Source organism: Tamandua tetradactyla, chromosome 1 (genome assembly GCF_023851605.1).
Source record: "Tamandua tetradactyla isolate mTamTet1 chromosome 1, mTamTet1.pri, whole genome shotgun sequence".
Taxonomy (NCBI): Eukaryota; Metazoa; Chordata; class Mammalia; order Pilosa; family Myrmecophagidae; genus Tamandua; species Tamandua tetradactyla.
In genome coordinates this window covers 78,023,923-78,045,743 of record NC_135327.1, presented here as the reverse complement: position 1 = coordinate 78,045,743, position 21,821 = coordinate 78,023,923, and the positions used below count along the sequence as shown (strand labels likewise).

General features: G+C 43.0%; 1 protein-coding gene and 1 long non-coding RNA gene across 3 annotated transcripts in view; one reads left to right on the top strand and one right to left on the bottom strand.

Annotated features, from left to right (window-relative positions):
• Positions 1-21,821, top strand: part of VOPP1 (VOPP1 WW domain binding protein) — a 140,537-nt gene that overhangs the window by 84,345 nt on the left and 34,371 nt on the right. The gene's annotated exons all lie outside the window — the stretch shown is intronic.
• LOC143649023 (uncharacterized) lies at positions 1,992-14,341 on the bottom strand. The gene is made up of 4 exons (XR_013158907.1): positions 14,253-14,341; positions 10,294-10,483; positions 2,870-2,996; positions 1,992-2,114 (listed from the first exon to the last, which is right to left on the bottom strand). It is a non-coding gene; the product is annotated as an uncharacterized LOC143649023 (long non-coding RNA).

The following is a 21,821-nucleotide window of genomic DNA, read 5'->3' as shown; positions in this document are numbered from 1 at the left end:
CTTGTTTTCATGCCAAGGTAGCTGCAGGAAGTGCTGAGAGTCCTTACTTGTCAAATAGCTGGGAGATTCCGTGACAGCGAGATTTATTGAGCTCTTGCCCGGTCACGGGTTCTGAATCCTGTGCTGTTGGTGGGTGTAGACAGAAAGCTTCACCAGCTGAGTGTCTTGGGCAGGCTTTAGTTCTCTCTCTCTCTTTTTTATTTTGCATGGGCAGACATTGGGAATTGAACCTGGGTCTCCCACCTGGCAGGCAAGAACTCTGCCTGCTGAGCCACCGCCCTTTAGTTCTCTTTTATATTGAGGAAATGGTAGCTTTGGGTTTCTGTGAGGGTTAGGCAAGACGGTGTGTGAGGCAGGGAGTAGAGACTCTGAGAAGGTCTGTAATGTAAATGTCATCGTTAGAATTTGTAACGTGGTTCTGGTAGATGTGAGCACACTGAAGTTTGGAGAGGGTCCGTGGGCCAGTGTCCAGAGGTGACCAGCTCAGACCTCTGATTGCAGAAACAGAGGAGCTGAAGAGGTGAACAGATCTCGCCGGTGGCCTCCTGTTGAAGACTTATTTGTAGAGTCCTTCCTTCCCAGCTGCCTCCAGTGTCTGCCTCAGGTTTCCTGGGGGCTTCTTGGTGCCTGAGTGGCCACAGGGCATGCACCATAAGTAGCCGATTGCATGTGCGGTGGTGGGGCCTCTTGGATTGGAGCAGCATCTGTGCTGTCTTTGAGAAATGTTGCTCTTTCTGCTGAGATTTCTGGCTCTAAGATTTCCAGCCCCAGGGCTCTGCAGTCCGCTCCAGGCTCTCCTGGGGGCAGCTGGCTTATGTGGGAGGGTGTAGCTTCAGAAGGAGGGTGTGGCCTTGGGGGTGTGGCCGCAGGGAGGGTGTGGCCTTGGGGGTGTGGCCGCAGGGAGGGTGTGGCCTTAGGGCGGTTGGAGAATGGGAGGAGGCTAGGGGAAGGAAAGGTGGGGTGATGTCTGTGCACAGGGCTTACTCTCATGTGCCTTTCCAAGAGTGAGGATGAGGGAACTCAGGGCCCTCCAGAGTTAACAGTGGTAGAACGTCACGTGGGGAGGACAGCAGGACCACAGAGCCCTGACTCTCCCCGCACCCCAGGAGTCCCCCCAAGGTCCCCCCGTTGCTCCCTTCAGACCAGCATGGAGCAGCGCTCTTCCTGAACTTTCCCCCCAGTGTAACTGAGACTGAGACCGCCAGCTGTGCCAGGCAATCGTGAGGGAATTGAAACACATATATTGTGAATAACTAGAGCCGATGCTTACCGAGCCCTTTGTGCCATTCGGTTTTCTAAGCAAGTTCGTGAATAAACTCATTTAATCCTCCCGCCTGCCCTATGAATGGGCTCATTTCTGATCTCAGTTTTCAAAGATGTTTAGGTAGGGAGAGGATGAATGCTTTTTCTAACCTATACCTCTGTAACCTGTCACTGGTAAATTGGGATTCACACCCACGCAGTCTGGCCCCAGAACCCATGCGCACATGATTTCTGCTTTCAGAAATTAGAGCTGGGTTTGGGTGTTGGGGAGAGAACATATAAATATTTAGTCCAGTGAGAAGTAGGAATTGTCAGTTCTACCTTCTTGCCATGTCCTTTTTTTCTCAGTTGCCCCTTTTCCCCCCTCTGTGTAAAGCATACTTGTCTCCCCAGTCCTAAAAAAAAATAAGCTCTCCTCATCCTATACCCCTTCGGCTACCACTGTCTTCCTTTCCTTGTCAGATTTGTCTCCACTTGCAGTTTTCCCCTGGCTTCTTCCCTGAACTGTTACAGGCCATGCCAAATCAGCGTTCACTGTTCAGTCATTATCACAGACCTCCCTGTGTTGGATGCTATTGACTTCTCTTTTCTTCTTGGGATTATCTATTCCCATAACTTCTTGGATCATTCTCTCTCCTGGATCTTCTGCTTTTTTTCTCAGCCCTTTTGTGATTTCCTCCTCTCCCATTTCTTAATCATCCTTGAGCCACTGCTCTACTCACCTGACAGGGGTCTTGCACATTCTCCTCCACTCCCACGGATTCAACTGTCCATGGCCCCCATTTTCTATCTTCAGCCTGGACTTTTGCCTCAGTTTTGGAGTCAGTTTCTCAGCGGCTGGCTGGGCATCTCTGTTTGGATAGGCCAGTTTGTCAGAGCTGAACTCATCTGCACAAACACACAGACTTGCACACCCCCACCTGCCACCACCTCCTCCCTCTCTTAGTAACGAGAGCCTTCCATTATCTAGATCCCCAAACCTAGGAATCCCTCCAGGCTCTCTGCCTTGGCTTAACCTCCTTTCTGTTGCTTTAATTTTGGCCTTAAAATGTGGCCACCATCCTCCCTCATCTGTGCTTGGTAACAGTCTTCTAACTGGTTTTCCCCAAAACTAATCTTTCTCCCCTTAAACTGCCTTTCACACTATGGACCAGAGCGATCCATCTTAAAACACAAATCTTAGGACGTCGCTTTCCCTTCCTAAAAGCCTGTAGGCGACTCATTGTCTACTTATGACGTCCAGGCTGCTCAGTGGTTTAGGCTCCCACCTGACAACACCTCTCCCCTCCTGGGTTCACATCTCATGTTCTAGCAACAGTTACTAATGCTTGTCTCCCATGTACCCCATGCTTTCCTATGTTTCCTTATCTCGGCTCATGGTGCTTGCCTTCCTCAGAGCTCCTTTTCACATTTTTCCCCCCATTGATGTCCTGCATTTCTTTCAAAACAGTATAATCTCCTCCAGAAAGCTTCCGATAATGGGCTCTCTCTCTTCCCTCCCTTTCAGTAGAAGGGGTGCCTCTCTTTGGTGCTGATGGAGTATATACTCCATCACTGGATCTACTACATTCGTGAAACAATGTGTTAATGTCTCATGTTGACTCACCATGCTGGTCTGAGTTGGTTGAAGGCATGGCTTCTGTCTTACTGATTTTTATGTTGTCTGTGCTAACACAGTGCCTGGCACAGAGGAGGCATTCAGGGTACATTTCATAACCGAAACAAGTGGTGGGCTAGAGGAGGGACAGAGAAGAAAAGAGGGATTTGGGTGACGTTCTGGATGATGGAAAGTATGTTAGGAGCTGAAAATCAAGAGACCTTCTCTAGTCCAGCTCTGCCATTAGGTCGCTGTGTGATGCTGGGCAAATCTCTTTACCTCTCTGGGCTCCAGTTTTCTGTGCTTGTTCATCTCTAATGTCTCTTCTTGCTTTTTCCATGACACTCTCTGTCTGGCTGAAGAGAATATTCTTAGAGAATAAGAAAAGAATGACCAAACAGACTCATGTGTTGGAGCTAGAGACAAGCAGACAAATGTGAGTTGGATTTTAGCTCATTAAGGGTCTAATCTGCTTGCCAAGTACAAAGCAACCACCTAATGTTTTATTTCAAAGCCATGAGTCTTTCTCCTGCAGGTCCTGACATGGCAGTGGAAAAAAAGGTATTAAACCTCATAGTCAGTCTACATGAATCTTTGTAGCCTGGTACCAGCTGCTGTTGCAGATTTCAGGGTTCCTCAAACATCTTATTAGTTGCTAAGCTGTAGTTTTCTGGCAGGCAGGTGCATGGATGTTTATTCAGATGACTATCTTCATGTGTGTTTAAGCAAGACAGAAAAAGCTGATGGCTTAGATGGCTTAGTTTCCCATTCTTGATTACTAGAAATAAATCTGCTATTCCTCCCAGAAAATTGAGGGCAGGTTAAAAGTGAGTTGACTCTTCTTGACTGGATCCCAGTGATATAAAAGTGAGAATAACCCAGTGGCTCTCTGGAGAGCTGACAGGTGGAAAAGGTTTGACCCAACTGTGGTCCCTGATTTACCCCTCTTCTATTAGAAAGTTGAGAGCAGTTTAAGAAACTCCCTAGTGTACAGATGAAATACCCAACACCTGGAGATGTTGAGCCATCTACCCTGATACCCTCAGCATCCTCAGGGGTCTTTTTTTTTTTTTTTTTTCTGATCAAGTCTCATTTATTGAGGGCAGGTTGAGGGTATTTATACTAAAGGAAAGGAGGAAGTGAGTAAATGCTGATGTGGAAGAGCTCTATGATACTATAGGCTGATTTAAAAGGAAATACGGAAAAGTCCCTGGTGCTCTAGTAGGTCAGCTGATTTACGAGAAGGGCAGAGCAGAAGTGAAGAAATAGAAACTTAACTGGGTTAGTACATAAGATGGCTTCAGGATACGAAATGGCCGACAGATCACCGATGCCCTAGGCAGCTCCCCACAGGTCCCCCTTTTTTATTTTTAAACACCAAGGATCGGCTGACAAGAAAGGCCTGCCTTGGGGGGACTGTGCCTGTCTTAGGTCAGGGCAAGCAAGTATAAGCGCTAACCCTTACCCGTCATTGAGCAGCGGGGCAGCTAAAGGCGTCGTCTCTGTCTTAGGCGGGTGCGCTGTTTGAAAGATTTGCCCAGTTGCCCGTGTTTGGCTATCCAGCCCAGCGCCTCAAGGAATGCTGGTGGAGTCTCGGTAAGGTCTGGAACTACGCTCCTCGGATGAGCCTAGGTGTGAGTAGTGGTTGGACCTTTCAGCACAGTCGGCCGTGCTAGCCTATGGCTCAGGGGTCTTTTATATAATGGTCACACCTCTCGCTGCCATGTGGATGCATCAGAGAAGCAGGGCACTTGGGTTCTGGGTGTGCAAATTTGAATTGTTGGGTCAGATCTGAATCAAGTATATAGGGGAAACTTTTGAAGATAACTTCACCGAAATGTGAAGGAATCCACACAACGCCTGGCTCAAGGGAGAGAATGGAAGGGAATATATGGATGAAAAACATTTTCTTCACCTATTCAAGGAAGGAAGATAGGATATGTTGAACAGAATTAATAGCACCTATTAGAGTCATTCATTCATTCATCTCATATACTAATATTGAATACCTGTGATTTCCAGACAGACCCTGTCTTAGTTTGTCAATGCTGCCAAAATGTAACATATCGGAAACAGAATGGCTTTTAAAAAGGGATTTATTAAGTTGCAAGTTTACAGTTCTGATGCCATTAAAATGTCCAAACTGAGGCATCCAGATAAGGATACTTTGATTCCAGAGAAAGATACTTTGATTCAAGAAAGGCTGATGAGTCTGAAGCACCTCTGTGGGCTGGGAAGGCACATGCTGCTGGCTTTGTCTCCAGGTTTCTCCTTTCAAAGGATTTCCCCAGGGGCATTTTCCTTCTGCATCCCCAAAGGTCTCTGACTGCGTGGGCCCTAAAGCTTTTTCCAAAATGTTTCCCTCTTAAAGAATTCCGGTAAGCAGCTCCACCTTGAATGGGTAGAGACACATCTCCGTGGAAACCACCTAATCAAAAGCCCTCCCCCCCCATTGAATGGGTCACATATCCCTGGAAACAACTTAAAAGATCCCATCCAGCAATACTGAATCAGGGATAAAGAACATGGCTTTTCTGTGGATACACAACAATTTCAAACCAGCACACACCCCTAAAAGGAGAGAGATCCAACATTTAGGGTCCCCATGAGTCAAGGATGGCTGAGGCTCGTGCTAGCCCTCATATAGCTCATGGTTCCTCACTCTATCCAAAAACAGTGAGTGTCCATCCCTGGGCATGGCTGTTTGTTCCAATACTGCGCTTTTCCAACTGTCAGTTTTGACCAGGCCATTTTCAGTCCCTATTCCCAAGTCTTCCATTGGACTGTTTTTCTATAAGTACTCAGATTACTCCACGTGATTGTTGCTCTGGGTTCATTCCTAGATTGTGGATAATTGATGTTGTTAGTGAGTGAAGTGTTCTTCTCAGGTGTCAGATTGAGATCCCAGAGGCAAGCTTGACAGAGCCAGTGGCCTCGGTCACTTGGCCTGTGTGCCTGAGTTGGACATGCTATGGTCAGTTCCAGGGTCTCAGAGACATGAGGCTGCCGCTGTCCAGTAGGAAATGCTGGTGTGGTCTCCCCTTGCAGCTCCGGAGTCAGACCCTTGACTTCATGGAGATTCCCCTCTGTGTGGCAGAAATCCATCTGCCAGCCTCTCTCTGGAGTAGGGTTTGGGCTTGAGGATGTGCAGTATGAAAAAGTGGAGCTAAGGGTTGGGGTGGCCTTCCTTCATGGTGCAGTCCACACAGCCTTTCTCCACATACTAGTGCTTCTGCTGCGACGGCCCACCCTTTGGTTAGCAGCCTGGGGAGGATGTTCTAAAGCAGAATTTCTGTTCTCCCTGGCTTCTTGTTGCTGGCTTTGTCAGTGAAGATTCATGGAGTCCGTTGGAGCCATTTTCCTGCCCTCAGAACAGGGAGAAATATTTTTTTCTGGCGATTCTCCACTTAACAGTTTTAGATCCCTGAAATGTGACCTTTTTCTGTATATTCTGTAACATGACTTTTTTCATTAGCTATAAATTGCGACTATTCTTCCATATCAGTATATAAATCAACCCTCATTCTTTTCAGCAGTTGCAGAGTATTCCCTGGGGATATACCATAAGTCACTTTTGCATTCCCCTATAATTATTGTACTTTCAAAGGTCCATGGTTCCTTATCTGTGATTCTGAAATTTAAAATGGCGCTATAAGCACATTTTTAAATAATTCACTTGGCAGCAAGAATGGATTTGAACAGACATGAGGCTATTTATATTCTTTTCTAAATTCCACTTAGTATGATGTCTTGTGTAGCTCACTGCAGATTCTAGCTAGTGGTACTATGTAATACAGAGCATATGTGTAACTTATTCATTAATCCCCCAAATTCTGAATTCTCTACCTATCTAGTTCCAGGAATTTTGCCAAAGAGGTTATGGATTTGCCCCTGTGCGGCAGTAAACAACATATATCTTTATGTACCAGAACTTATTTTCATGTTGGGATGAATTTTTAAAAATAGAATTGCTGGATCAAAGATTATACTTACTTTATATTTTAATAAATACTGCCAGCCTTCTCTCCCTGAAGGTTGTTGTTGATACAGTCTAGCCATCAGCGGGTGAGAGCACCTGTTTCAAAGCATCCTCCCCGGCACTGCTTGTTAACATTTAATCTGAATGCACTTTGTACTGTTTGAGTTCATGTTATTTAATGTTTCTTCCCGTCCATGGTGAACTTCCTTCCTACGGCAATGTCACTCCTGCTTAATACAAAACACTTATGATGTGCCAGGAGCCATGCTAGGTATGGTGCTGTGCCTGTACACAGATGAATGAGGCAGGATTGCTCTTAAGTTCGTGGAGGGGTGTGAAAGACAGGTGCCTGTGACAGTTGACAATAATATTGCACACTGTGAGAGCTATATAAATGGAGGTTCAGCAAAGACCTTTGGGAGATGGTGTTGAGAAAGGCCCCAGAGAGGGGATAACAGTTTTGGCCGACCATTGATGGGTGAGGATGAGTTTCAGAACAAATAGCATGGAAGTGTGAAGGTGTATGGTACATTTGGGGAACCATGAGGCTAGAGTTGAGACTGCTTGGCAAATGACAGGAGCTGAGTTGGAAAAATTGCAGTGAAGCATCAAGAAATGGGTCTTGAATGACCTTTTGAGGTGTTGAAACTTGATTCTGCAAATAGCAAGGTAATACCTACAGGTTGGATGTTACAGCAAGTTGGATGGGAGGTGGAGGCTGAAATGAGAAGGCTATTGTTGTGGTCAGAGAAAAATATAGAGCCTGACTCAGTGGAAATGTGGATGGGGGAAAAGGTGGTGGGTTTGCAAAGTATTTTCCAAAAGAACTGATTCGGAGCTGAAGGGAGTCAAATAAGAAAGAGGTTTCTGATCGAGCAGACATGAGTCCATGAGAAGAGCTGGTTTAGAGAAGGATTTAGCAGAAGGGTAAGTGGAGAAAGTCAATTGTGCATATATTGAGTTTTAAATTCTTGTATAACATCCAGAAAGTATGGATTGCAGGGAATTAGCTTCTGGTGCTCAGGAGAGAGCCTCAGAGCTAGAATATATAGATTTAAGAGTCCTGAGCATATAGACAATATGCAAGCAACTCAAGTCCAAGCAAAACTGAGAAAGTAAGCCGGGTGTCAGCCTGAATCGAAGTTTCCAGAGTTTTGAGATAATAGATGCCAGACTGTGTCTCTGTTCTGGATCTCATTGCCAAACTCATATCATTCCATTTGCATTTATCATGCCTGCATTCTTTTAGTGACATGAAATTTATTATCAGATTAAAATCCTTTATGGTTATAGGACTTCGATTTTTTCATTGTACAGTTAATCAAGCACTAATTAGCAGGGTCAGACCCTTGTTTTTTAGAATAGAGTTGAATAGAACTGATTTTAAGTGACCAGCAATTTATTGAAACAAGAAAAGAAGAAAAACCTCTATACCAGAAACACAAGGATAGAATTTCAGAAACCCTGGAGTTAGCAAAGATGAGGAGTAGTTTCAAAGCCGCTCAGGCCAACTCGCCTCACCACAACCCTGGATGTGGCTGTGCTCAGAGACAAGAGCTATTCAAGGGCTAAAATGGTAAGGAACTGAGCACTTTCTAACCCATTTAGTCTACTGATTTTTAGCAATTATTATAGTAAGTATATATATATATATATAGTGCCTCCCCCTGCCACAGAAATAAAAGTAAAATTTCCCTAAGTAAATCCCATATGCCACCCCGAGTACCAGCCGTTGTGGTTTATGGAAGTTTGGGAAGGTGTGTAATGATAGAGGTCCTGGAGGAATGGCTTAAAGAGACAGGCATCCTCAAGGTGGTCTGATCTGGCCATCCCACCACACTCTCCTCCTTTAGAGTCTATAATGTTTGACTTTGCTGTGGAGTGTGCAGACCAAGCCAAAGTTAAAAGAGCATCAAAAGCAGTATAACCTCCAACCCAGTAGAACGGCTGCTGTTATAAAAAAGGAAAAGAACAGATGCTGGAGAGGATGTGGAGAAATGGGAACACTCCTTCACTGCTGGTGGGAATGCATAATGGTGCAGCCACTGTGCAAGACAGTTTAGTAGTTCATCAGGAAGCTAAGTATAGAACCACCGTGTGCCCCTGCAATCCCGCTTCTGGGCATGTGTCCCAAAGAATTCAGTGCAGGGACTCGAACAGATATTTGCACACTGATGTTCATAGCGGCGTTATTCACAGTTGCCAAAAGATGGAAGCAACCCATGTGTCCTTCAGCCGATAAATGGGAAAACAAAATGTGGTATATTCATATGATGAATATCACTCAGCTATAAAAAGGAATGAAGTCCTGATACATGCGACAACATGCATGAACCTGGAAGACATCATGTTGAGTGAAATAAGCCAGGCACAAAAGGACAAAAATTGTATGCGCTCACTGTTTTATTCTCACAATTACAATAAGTGAACTCACAGTCAGAATATAGAATATAGGGGATGGGGTGGGGATAGGGAATGGGAAATTAAGTCTTAAAATATACAGGTTCCTACTTGGAATGATGGAAATGTTTGGTAAGGGAGGGGGGTGCTGATAGCACCACACAGTGAGCACAGTTAATAGCACTGAAATATTTATCTGGATATGATTGAAAGGAGAAATGTTGGAGCGTATATATGGCAACAGAAAAAAATTATAGAATCCATGGAACTACACTACACAAACAGTAAACCCTAAGTTAAACTATGGGCTTTAATTAATAGTACAATTATAAAAATGTGCTTTCATCAGTTGTAACAAATATTCCACCCCAGTGCGAGGTGGTGGTCACGGGGTGTGGGAACCCTGTATTTTATGCGTAATTGTTCTGTAAACCCACAATTTCTCTAATAAAGAAAAAAAATCTGGAAGAGACAAAAGGATCATTGGTCTCAGCAGGCCAGATTGGGAAACAAACTCAGAGCAAGAAGGAAAAGATTCTGACATGACTTGTCCACTGAGATTGACAGAAAAAGAAAACGGAAAGGAAAAAAAAAAAAGAACCATCAGTCCACCTTAGGTCTGTAAAAGTTTTTGATGACAGCAAGAAAGATGAAAAGTCCAAAATCTTTGTGTTTGTAGAGATAGAGGTTCTTTAAAAAAAAAAAAAAAAAAAAAAAGGTTTCTTGCAGACATGCAATTTTAAAACTGACCAGAAAAGCCATTCTGATAACCTGACAACCGCCCCCAGGACACACCAGAAAGGAGTAATGGAATGAGGCTCCGAAGTTAAGTCATTGGTTCTTAATCCTGGCTGTGTTCTACAATCACCTGAGGAGTCCAAAAAAAGAATCCTGAACAATTGCATCAGAATGCTTGGGGGTGGGACAGAGGCATAGGCATTTTTAAAAGCTCCCTTGAGATTCTGATATGCAGCCAGTGTTGAATCACGGCTTTCCAGAGTGCTTTTCGCAGACTGTGCCCACTTTTTTTTTTTTTTAATTATGCTGTACCCACCTTTTGCTCCTGGGGTGTGTCCTGGGCTTCCTCCTCCCTTAGTCTTATTAAGCTGTGCCTGCATCTGAGGGGCTTGCAGGGTGTGGGGCTTATTGCTGACTCAGTCAAATGAAGAGAACTTCCCTATGGTGGGTTGGAGACCCACAGGCAAGGCTGGACGTAGACTTTGCCAGGTTATACTGTAATAAGGCTGGAAAGAAATAATCTATTTGAGCACTTATTATACAGTGGGTGGTGAGTAATAGATATTAGGATGATAGATTGGATGAAAGATAGGAATAGATGGTGGGAAAGGATGGCCATGAGTCAACTGCTAGGCTTCTAGAAAGGTAGAATCCTTAAGAGAATTTAGTGGAAAATGCTCTGAAAGTAATGATGATCACAAATGATCTCGTTTACAGGAGAGGAAGCCAGTGTGCCAGGAAGCAAGCACTCTACCACGCTCAGATTTTAAGAGGACACGTGTGAAACATGGGAGGGAAGTAGGTTCATCTGCCCACAACCACAGAGAGCCTCTGTGGGGGCCATTGGGAGAATCATCTGGGATAGATCATTCAAGAGATGTTTGGTGGTCCTTTGGAACTAATTTGAGTTTGCCCCTCTGAAGTCCTGTCAGGTTGTCTCATTGTCTTTAAGGAAATTGTGAGACTGGGTGATCTAGGACCTGCTAGTGTATCTGGATTTCATGGAGATGTTTTACAGCATCTCACTTGATATCTCAGCTTATAGATAGCGATTCTAGTCTAAATACATAGGTCACTTAGGTGGGTTTGTAACTGGCATTAGTTGTACCTATAAAACTATGATTACTAAAATAGCGATTGCAAGGAAGGCCTCTAGTGGAATTCACTATTGGTTCCCTATTCAATATTTTGTCATAATTTGAATGAAAACGATGTGCTGTAACAATTGATCCATCACCCTTGTGCCAGTTTGAAACTGTCTTGTACCCCAGAAAAGCCAAATTCTTTAATCCTCATTCAATAATTGCTGGGTGGGATCTTTTAGATTGTTTCTGTGGAGATGCGTCTCCACCCATTCAAGATGGGTTTGCTTACTTGAGCCCTTTAAGAGGGAAACATTTTGGAAAAAGCTTTGGAGCCCACACAGCCAGAGACCTTTGTAGATGCGGAAGGAAGGTGCCCCTGTGGAAGCCTTATGGAATGAGGAGAGAAAGTCAGCAGATGTTGCCATTGCCCTCCCAGCTGACAGAGGTGTCTGGAAGCCAGAGACCCCAGCAGATGCCAGCCAGATGCCTTCCCAGCTGACAGAGCTGTTCCAGAAGGCATCAGCCTTTCTTGAGTGAAAGTAACCTCTTGCTAGTGCCTTCATGTGCACATTTTCATGGCCTTAGAGCTGTAAACTTGTAACTTAAATTCCCTTTTATCTTATTTTATTTATTTATTTTTATTTGCATGGGCAGGCACTGGAAATCGAACCCGGGTCTCTGGCATGGCAGGCGAGAACTATTCCTGCTGAGCCACCATGGCCCGCCCTAAAATTCCCTTTTAAATAGCTGTTCCATTTCTGGTATGTTGCATTCTGGCAGCTTACAAACTAAAACAACTCCCTTCTCTCTTTTTTTTTAGTTGAAATGTAATTCACATGCTGTAAAATTCACCTTTGCTTTCTTTTTATCCAGGAGGTAAAACTGATCTGATTGATCAGAGTCCAGAACAGCCAATTAGAAGTTTCTAGTTGTGTGCTGGGTCTGGGCCTCTGCATGGTGCTAACAGTCTCCCTTCTCTCTACCTTTCCCTCCCTCTCAGTCCTTCTCTTTTTTAAAAAATTTTTAATTTTTTAATATTTTTATTGTCAACAACAAACAAACATAAAAACATTCTTGACATACAAACATTCTTGACCTGGTTATAATCCGTGGCTCACAATATCATCACATCGTTGTGTATTCATCACCATGATCATTTGTTTGAACATTTGCATCAGGCCTTCTCCTTCCGACAGTGCCTCCCCTCCAGGCAACTACTTGGACCAGCAAGGCCAGGATGCACTTGGGTGTGTGGCCATCTCCTGCTCTCTCACTCTCTCTCTGATTTCCTTACTCCACACCGTGTGCCAGGCTTTGGGGAAGATCTAAAGTTTTGGATTACAGCTTTAGGGCATGTAAAGTGTTCAGGTCCAAGCCTCATGTTCCACCTGACATTATCGTGGAGGTATCGGGTTGCAGTGTGTTCCATGAGTCGTGTGCCACGGGGTCATGGCACAAAGGATGGGCACCTACTGGGATTCCTAGGTCCCAACCAAACTGACTCAGATACTTCTCTTAAATGACAGAAAACTAGAATAGTGAATGTTTTGAGTGACAGAATGAGGATCCATAAAGCTCCTGATAAGCTAATAATGGGCCAGGTTTCATAAGATTAAATTTTATTGTGGATAAGTATAAGGTCCTATATTTAGATCCTCAAATCCTGTTGTATCAGTACAGGAAGGGAAGGCAGGATGTACTGACTGAGGAAGGCTTGGAAGTTTCAGTTGAAAGAAAGTTTTTATGAGTCAGCAGTGTAATGGCTGCTAAAATAAATAGCTAAATACTGTCTTAGACTGCTGTAATTGTGGAAATGAGACTGATCTGAAATCCTCTCTGAAGATGGAAAATCAACATTGTATCCAAACTGTCTATGCTTTCCTGGAGAAGAGATGTGGGAAAATATGAGAGCCTCTTCAAACATGGACAGGATTGTTCTTTCACGGTCCTATATGTTGGGTACTAACAAGGAACAACATACAGTGAAAAGAGGCAGTTTTTGTGGCTGGAGGTACTTCAGCAGGAAGGGAAGTTCAGTCACTGAGTGTAATGAGGAAGTGAAATCCTTGCTACAAGTAAGGCCCAGAGCTCTTCAGGTTTGCACAGAGAGGTTCATCCAGAGCCTGTGGGTGGGCTCAGGACCAAGCCAGACCCTTGCCCCCACCCTCCAGAGTTCTGCTTCCCGTTTGGAGCTTTCCGCTGAAATCTTATTTGGTCCTGGTTTAGTTTTTACAAGGAGCCTCGTTTCTCAAAGGCAGCTGATTGAAGGTCTCCAATAACCCTCTAATTCAAGGATTCTAACTCAGGAAGCTGTCTTTGAGCATCTGCCCATAGCTCCGTGGGGAAACTGACAGATGATAATATAATAGGCTATAAAAAAAAAAAGGTCCTGCTATCAGGGAACCTACAGTTTGATCGAAGAGACTAACCAACCTGTCAAACAAAACCAGCTGGGACTGGATAAGAAGAAAGTGTTATACTGGCAAGTATACAGAAGGAAGACAGTAGCCTTCTGAGACTCAGTTCTTGCAGTCCAGGGTGAAGGGAAAGCTGGGAGTGGGGACTGGAGTTGTTGTGGGGAGAAGATTGCCTTGTAAGAAGAATGGGGTTGACAGGAATTAGCTTACATTTTCTTTAAGGAATTAAGTTGGTTTTTTTTAGCTTGTTTTATTCTTTTTCTTTTTTTTTTTTTTCAGCCATGCCCTGTTATTTAACACCAAGAAATTGCAGCCTCCACGGAGTCTATCTCTGTGTAGACTCATCTTGAATATTTTACTTGTGTTTTAGCTGTTCCTTGGTTGCAGACATGATTTTCGACAAATTGGTCTAAAGAGAACAAATTACAAATTCTAATGAATTACCATTTGATGTTACATGGAAAAGTTTACATCTAGCTTTTTTTTTTTCCTTAAGAAAAGTTGTAGCTTTATAGAAAAATCATGCAGAAAATCCAGAGTTCCCATACCAGCATTACTAATGTCTTCCATTCGTGTGGTACATTCGTTACAATTGATGAAACAATGGCATTACCATGGTACTATTAACTATAGTCCATGATTTCCATTAGAGTTCACTGTATTATGCAGTCCTATGAGTTTTTTTTTTAAATTTTTGTTCTAGTAACATATATACATCCTAAAATTTCCTCTTTTAGCCACACAAAAATACATAATGCATTGCTATTAATTACATTAACAGTGTTGTGCCGCCATCATCACCATCCATCACCAACATTGCCCCAAGTTGAAACTCTGCATCATTGAAGCATTAACTCCCCATTCCCTGCCCCTACCCCATCCCCTGGTAACCTGTGTTCTAGGTTCTTACTCTATAAGTTTGTTTATTCTAATTATCTGTGAGGTCATACAATATTTGCCCTCTGTGCCTGGTTTATTTCATTCCATATGCATTTTTTAAGGTTCAGGGTTCATCTGTGTTGTTGCATGTAGCAGAACTCCATCCCTGTTTATGGTTGCATAATATTCCATTGCATGTATTAATGCCATGTTCTGATTGTCCTCATTTATGGGCTGATGTTGGCTATTTTTTTTTTTAATAGAAAGTCTTTTTGACTTTAGAAATACTATTTCCTGACCTGATACGTTATCTGTTTCTACTTTTGAGAGTATATGATCCAAAGGCTAAGAATGCATATGTCTAATGGCCAGACCCTTTCCCTCCTAGATAGTGCTAAGTGTGACACATGCTTACTTCTTACACTTTTTTTTAATTAAACTTTTTTTTTATTAAAGCAGTTGTGGGTTTACAGAAAAGTCATGCATAAAAAACAGAGTTTCCATATACTACTCTATTGTTAACACATTGCATTAGTGTGATGCATTTGTCACTGTTGATGGAAAACACATTTTTATAATTGCGCTATTAACTATAGTCCATGGTTTACTTGGAGTTCATTGTTTGTATTGTGTGTCCTTCTTAGACTCTTGAGACTCCAAACGGAACCATCCCTGATATATTTGCATTTAGTCACTGTTATGACACATTTTTAACATATGGCACATATACGTCCAAGCATATCCTTCCTTTTACATTATGCAGTATAAGGATGCTTTGCCTACTATTTACTGGAGGAGGGAGGCTCTCTACCCTGATTTCATCTCTTGTGTTGTAGTTGCTTAGAAATTAATATACTTGCTCAGAAGGGATTTGCCCCATTCTCTCACCTTCCATGTAGGAAGTCTCTGCTTGGATCCTAGCGTGCTGTGATAAACACTTGGCTAACAGGAAACAATTCCAGGGATCCATTTCTGCTGATTTAAGTGCTCCCTTTATTCTTGTGAAGTGACCACAGTCCAAGGCCTATAATTAGAAATGCTGAAGGGTGGATTTAGTTAAGAGTGATGTTTGTTCTTTCTTCTGAAAGTCTGAGATTTGTACATCTGACACACAGAGTGGAATGAGAAGAGAACATCCTGTTCTCTCCGTCCTCAACTGCTCTGCATCCAGTACAGTACCAGCCGTGGGCTTTGGCTTGCAGATGCTTTCTGGAGTACCAGTGACATTTTAAAGCCTGGGTCACTACAAGCCTAGATCTTCTGTATCAGAAGATGAGTTTATTTAGTGTGCTAGACTGCCTGCTAATGTTTACTACTTTTAATTAAGCTCAATGTTACACTTAGCATTCTCTTTATAATTGCAGCTGTTTGGCATGTCAGCAGGTGTATGCTTAAGGTCCCAATTTACCAGCAGGTTCACTGGAAGGAAACAGCAAAGAGAACGGGGTTTCATTGTCCCGCCATGAGCAATTGCATGCTCCTTGGAGTGGCTGGCACCCAGCAAGCATTCTCATCTGGAGACAGACCAGAAGTTCACATGAACTACAAGGATGTTTGAAGTGAATAGATCTTCAGCTCAAAATGGGAACATAAAGGACACTCTGTGTTTTGAAAGTAGATAATCAGTGGATAATTTTGTATTTGCTGTGAATGTTCCAAATTTGGATCTGAAAAGTGAGCTAAAAGCACTTAGATGATGACTCTTGGCAACAGAAAGTAATTTGAATTAGAACTCACCATCCATTATACTACCCATCTTCTAGGACAGACATGGTCTCAGGCTACGATGTGTGTGCATGCAGCCAAGACTTCTAGACAGGGAGCTCTAAATACGTCTCAGAGCTTGTTCGACTGCCTCCTCAAACATGGGAAATAGGATGCTATGCGGTTTTAGGTTTCAGACCTGCAAATGCACCCTTGTCATCATAACTATTAGCTGAACCCACTCTTGAAAGTTTAATCAATGACTGATTTTTATCCCTGGACCTGCTTTCCTTTTTCATACCAAGTTCATGTTGACCAGGTTTGGATGGACGCCAACTACCTCTTCAGCCTGGCTGTGCTCAGAAAAGCCAAGGCAGCCCTGGATACAGTCCCGGGTAGGCCCCAGAAAGAGACAGTGTAACCGAGAAATTAGGATTTGGGCGACAATTTTGATTACTGAATCATTATATATTCCTTTTTGCTTTCTGGTATATTGGAGTAGACAGAGGGAAATTCCTGAAATCTCTAAATTGTAATCGAGCTGCCTTGATCTCTGATAATGATTGTATAGCCCTTATATTCTGCCCCTGTGATTGTTTAAAATCTTGTGACTAACCTTCATTTGTAACCAGTTATCCAGTTTTTCAACTTTAGAGTCTTGTAATCACTAAAGACGTCCCCCTTTAATGTGTATTAATGAAGGGTCGTGGGTCAGCCCAGATTGAACGTACTCCATGTCAAAATTATCTTGATAACTGAGACTGGATCTAACCAACATGGGCCTGACGTGCACAGTAGCTTAGACGTTAACCTGGAAATCATCTATACCTCAGTATAATACTAAAAATCATGCCCATCATCATATTAAGGCTACCATTTTCTTACATATGTTCTGTAACTAAGCATGTAATCAGTCTGCACATGCTCAATAATTAGATTACCCCTAATTATATCATCTAGAGCCATTGTGCTTATTATCCTAAAACCTGCCCATCTTTTAATGATATAAAACTATCAGAATTACTGTAGTTTGGGGAGACAGATTTTGGGGCCGATAGACGATCTTCTTTCCTACTACGTGCCTAGTAATAAACTTTTTTTTCTCTTTGAAACACTTGTGTCTCAGGAATTGGTCATTTGAGTGCATTGGGCTAAAGAATCCTCAGCCTTTGTCCAGTAACAACAAGAAATCTCTGTGGTGGCGTAGGGCAGCAGGGCAGTGGGTCTCACTGGGTCCCCCAGAGCCACAGGTTCTTGCCATCCCTATTTTCCACCTTTCTTCAGCCGCCCACCACCCTCCTTCAGCACCACCACAGCTGGGGCTGTTCCTCAGTGGGCAGGTAAGCCGGAGAATTCCTGGTAGAGAGGAACCCCGTGTGAGCTGTACATTTTATAGTTTGATCATTACAGGACATTTTATAGTACAATTTGAAACAAAAATGGCAATAACCAGACCTGTGACTCCATCCTGTGTCATTCAGGCAGATAGCGTGGAGGGCTAAAAAGACATTTCAGGCTGTACCATTCACAGCAGAAAGTGACCAGAGGCCTCCCAGAACCCCCAGGGGAATGAAAGAAGCTGAATCTGGAAGGAAACGAGTCTACCTCCAAGTTGTTTGTTAACAGGGTTGTGCAAATTTCCCACCCCCTCCTCCAGGCTTGATTTGCCCCCTGGCAATGACACCCTTCCTTCCCTTTGGTCTTCCCCCAAACACTCTCAGCTTCTTTGTTTCTCTGTCATTCTTCACTGCCCAGCATCTCTTTGTCTCTTCAGGTTGGTTTGTTAGCATAAGCTGATCTGTGTTAATGAGTGCAATCACAACACACTATCAGTAGCTGTAACGGCTTGGTCCATGGCAGCTTATTAAAGCTGGGCCAAGGAAGAAGAAGAATCTCCAGTGGGTATAGAGAAGGTGGCCCCTTGATAATGAAAGACCTCAGTATTGCCAGAGGGGCAGTGTCAGCAGGATGCATATTCATGGATCTGGTAGAGTCCATTCCTGGCTGAGAGGAGGTAGGGCTTCCCCAGTGGCCTGTTTTTAAACTCGTTTTAAACATGGGACTAATAATACTTAACTCATATAAAGGTGGTTTGAATATTAAGTTGGACATTTGAGACACAGCATAACCTTGTGTCTGGAATGTAAGGAGTGCTGAAAACCTGTACCCTCTGTTCTGATCTGCATTAGTTTTCTACTAATATGCAATAAATTCCCACAAACATACTGGCTCAAAACAACACACATTTATTATCTTATAGATTCTGTAGATTGGAAGTCCTGGCATGGCACAGGGGCTTGTCTGCTCAAGATCTCACAAGCTTCATGAAGGTGCTGGCTGGGTTGTGCTCTCATCTGAACTTGGGGTCAGTCCCTTCCCAGGTCATTCAGGTGTTGGCAGAATTTACATCCTAGTAGTGGTTGTAGGACAGAGGTCCCTTGTTTCCTTGCTGTGGGACCTGTGATCACTCTCAGCTTCTGCAGATCCACCTTCAGGTCCTAGCCAAGTGCTCTCCCACAGTGTGGCAGCTAACTCTTCAAACCCAACAGGAAAATCTCAAGTCTGCTGCGAGAGGGTTTTTTTTTTTTTTTACTATTTTTATTGACATATCTTCACACACACACACACAGTCCATACATGATGCACAGTCAGTGGCTCACAATATTACTACTTAGTTGTGTATTCATCACCATAATCATTTTTTGTAACTTTTTTTATTGTATAATAAACATATATATAAAGCAAAGAAATACAAAAGCAATAGTTTTCAAAGCACTCTTCAAAAAGTGGTTCCAGGATGGATCCCAGACTTTGTCATGGGCTACCATACAGTCCACTCATAGTTTCCCTTCTAGCTGCTCCAGAATATAGGCGGCTAAAGGGCTTAAATACTTTTTTAGCATCACAATTGACTTTTTTTTTTACTTCTTTTTTTGTAAACAATAACATATACAAAAAAGCTAAAAATCTCAAAGCACAGCACTACAGTTAGTTGAAGAACATATTTCACACTTTGACATGGGTTACAATTCACAATTGCAGGTTTTTACTTCTAGCTGCTCTAGAATACTGGAGACTAAAGGAGTTATCAATTTAATGATTCAACATTCATGTTCATTTGTTAAGTCCTATCTTCTCTGTATAATTTCACTATCACCTTTGATCTTTCCATACCTCTTGGGCTATGGCAATTTCAAATTTTTGATTTTGGAAGGGTCTGTCACTAATATAGGGTAGGGAGATGGAATTATCTGATATTCTGGAGAGGCTGGGCTAGGTTTCAGGACTTATCTCGACCAGGGACCCATCTGGAGGTTGTAGGTTTCTGGAAAGTTACTGTAGTGCATGGAACCCTTGTGGAATCTTATATATTGCCCTAGGTGTTCTTTAGGATTGGCTGGAATGGTCCTGGTTGGGGGTTGGCAGGTTATGATAGGTAGCAAGGTTTACCTGAAGCTTGCGTAACAGCAACCTTTAAGTAGCCTCTTGACTCTATTTGAACTCTCTCTACCACTGATACTTTATTAATTACACTTCTTTGCCCCCTTCTGGTCTGGGTGAAATTGTTGATCTCACAATCTGAATTCATCTCTGGAAGTCATCTTCCACATCATCAGGGAGCCTTTCACCTCTGGATGTCATGTCCCTTGTAGAGGGGAGGGCAATGATTTCACTTGCAGAATTGGGCTTAAAGAGAGGAGGGCCACATCTGAGCAACAAAAGAGGTTCTCCAGGAGTAACTGTTAGGCATAACTATAGGTAGGCAAAGCTTCTCCATTATATACATAAGCTTCACAAGAGCAAGCCTCAAGATTCAGGGCTTGGCTTATTCATTAGTCACAGTGTTTTTACAATCACAGTAGCAGAAGACAAAGGCTATACAATCATTTTCAAAGATGAAGGCAGTTGGATTACAGTTCAGATTTCAGGTATTTCCCTCTGTCCACTCAGTATATCAGAAAGCAAAAATATATAATGATTCAGCAACCATAATCATCCCTTAAATCGTAACTTTTCATTTACCAACCACCTTATGTATCGTTCTTCAATCACAAGAGTGACTAAGAGTGACCCCTTTGGCGTGTAACATAGCCTAATCAGGGAGTGACCACCTTACCAGACTCACTGTACCCCCCTCTCAAGGGAAGGGGGTTACACCGGTTCTGGCCACCAGAAGTGGGAATCTTAGGGACTACTTTAGTCTCTTACCAACCACATTATCACACTTTTCACAAATCTAACCTAGGTGCTAACTCTTGATTTTGCAAATTCATGATAGGAAACAGTCTTGTCTCTTTTAGTTTAAAATTGTCTGAACTCTCCCTACTCTAAAAGCAAGAAGTTCCTTACCTCTCCTGAATCCTCTTCCCTTTATAGACATTTGCATTTACAGCTATTACCTAAGACCATTTAGATTCTTGGTTCATCAGAGATGAATGGATAAACAAATACTGTCTGTCCACACGATGAAACATTATTCAACCAGAAAAAGGAATGAAGTACTAAGACATGCTACAACATGGATGAGCCTGGAAAACATTTTGCTAAGTGAAATAAACCAGACATGAAAGGACAAATATTGTATCATTCCACTCATCAAATATAAAGAATAAGCAAATTTATTGAAACAGAAAGTAGGCTAGAGGTTACCCGGGACTGGGAGGAGGGGGAGTGGGGCGTGGAGTGACTGCTGAGAGAGAGAACCAGAGTAGTTTTGGTGATGGATGATGGTGATGGTAGCACAAAACTGTGAACTAAAAGCACTGATATATACACTTTAAAAATGGTTAAAATGGGATATTTTATGTATATGCAACATAAAAAAAAAAGAGGTTCTGGGGAAGAAGTGTTACCAAGGATCACATGTTGATGGTCCTGTACTGCTTAGGCACAGCTGTCCCAGCCCCAATATAGATTCAGGGGAGCCCCCACCCCCACTCCCTGCACTGGGCATTTTCTTCAGTCCTACACCCTGCACTTAACCACTCTTCTCCAAATCCAACTGCGGTGCCTGCAGAGCTGGGACCGGGAGCCACTGGTCCCTCTGGAACCAGTGTTCCTGCAAGGACACCAGGGTCCTTGGATGGCTCACTCACCTCTGTTAGGTCCCTGCTTAGGTGCCCTTCTCAATAGGGTCAGGCCCCAACACCCTGCTTAACACAGTCTTACCTACCACTCCAACCGTGCTCTCAGCCTGGGGCACCTGCCTTCTTTGCACGGACGACCATCTAATACAGTTAGTATATTTCCTCTTGATTGTCTCCTTTCCCTAGAAGGAAAGTTCTTTCACTGCCAGGAATTTCTGTCTGGGTATAGATGTTCTGTCCTTAGGATGCAGCGCACAGCCTGGCTCTTAGAATCTTCTCAGTGAATGTTTGTTGCATTGAGAAAGCACAGCATTTTTTTTTTTAAAGCACACCTATAATCACACCATATAGTCACACACCATATAATCCATCCAAAATGTACAATTAACGGCTTTTGGTATAATCACAGAATTGTACATTCATCACCACAGTCAATTTTAGAACATTTTCATTGCTCCAAAAGGAAAAACCCCTTACTCTTTATACCCCCTGTTATTGACAACTTAGCATTGGTGCAGTACCTTTGTTATAAGTAGTGAAAGACTATTAAAATATTACTATTCACGATAATCCGTAGTTTGCATTAGGTATATTTTTTCCCCATATATCACACTCTTTTTTTTTTTTTTTTTTACATGGGCAGGCACCGGGAATTGAACCCAGGTCCTCTGG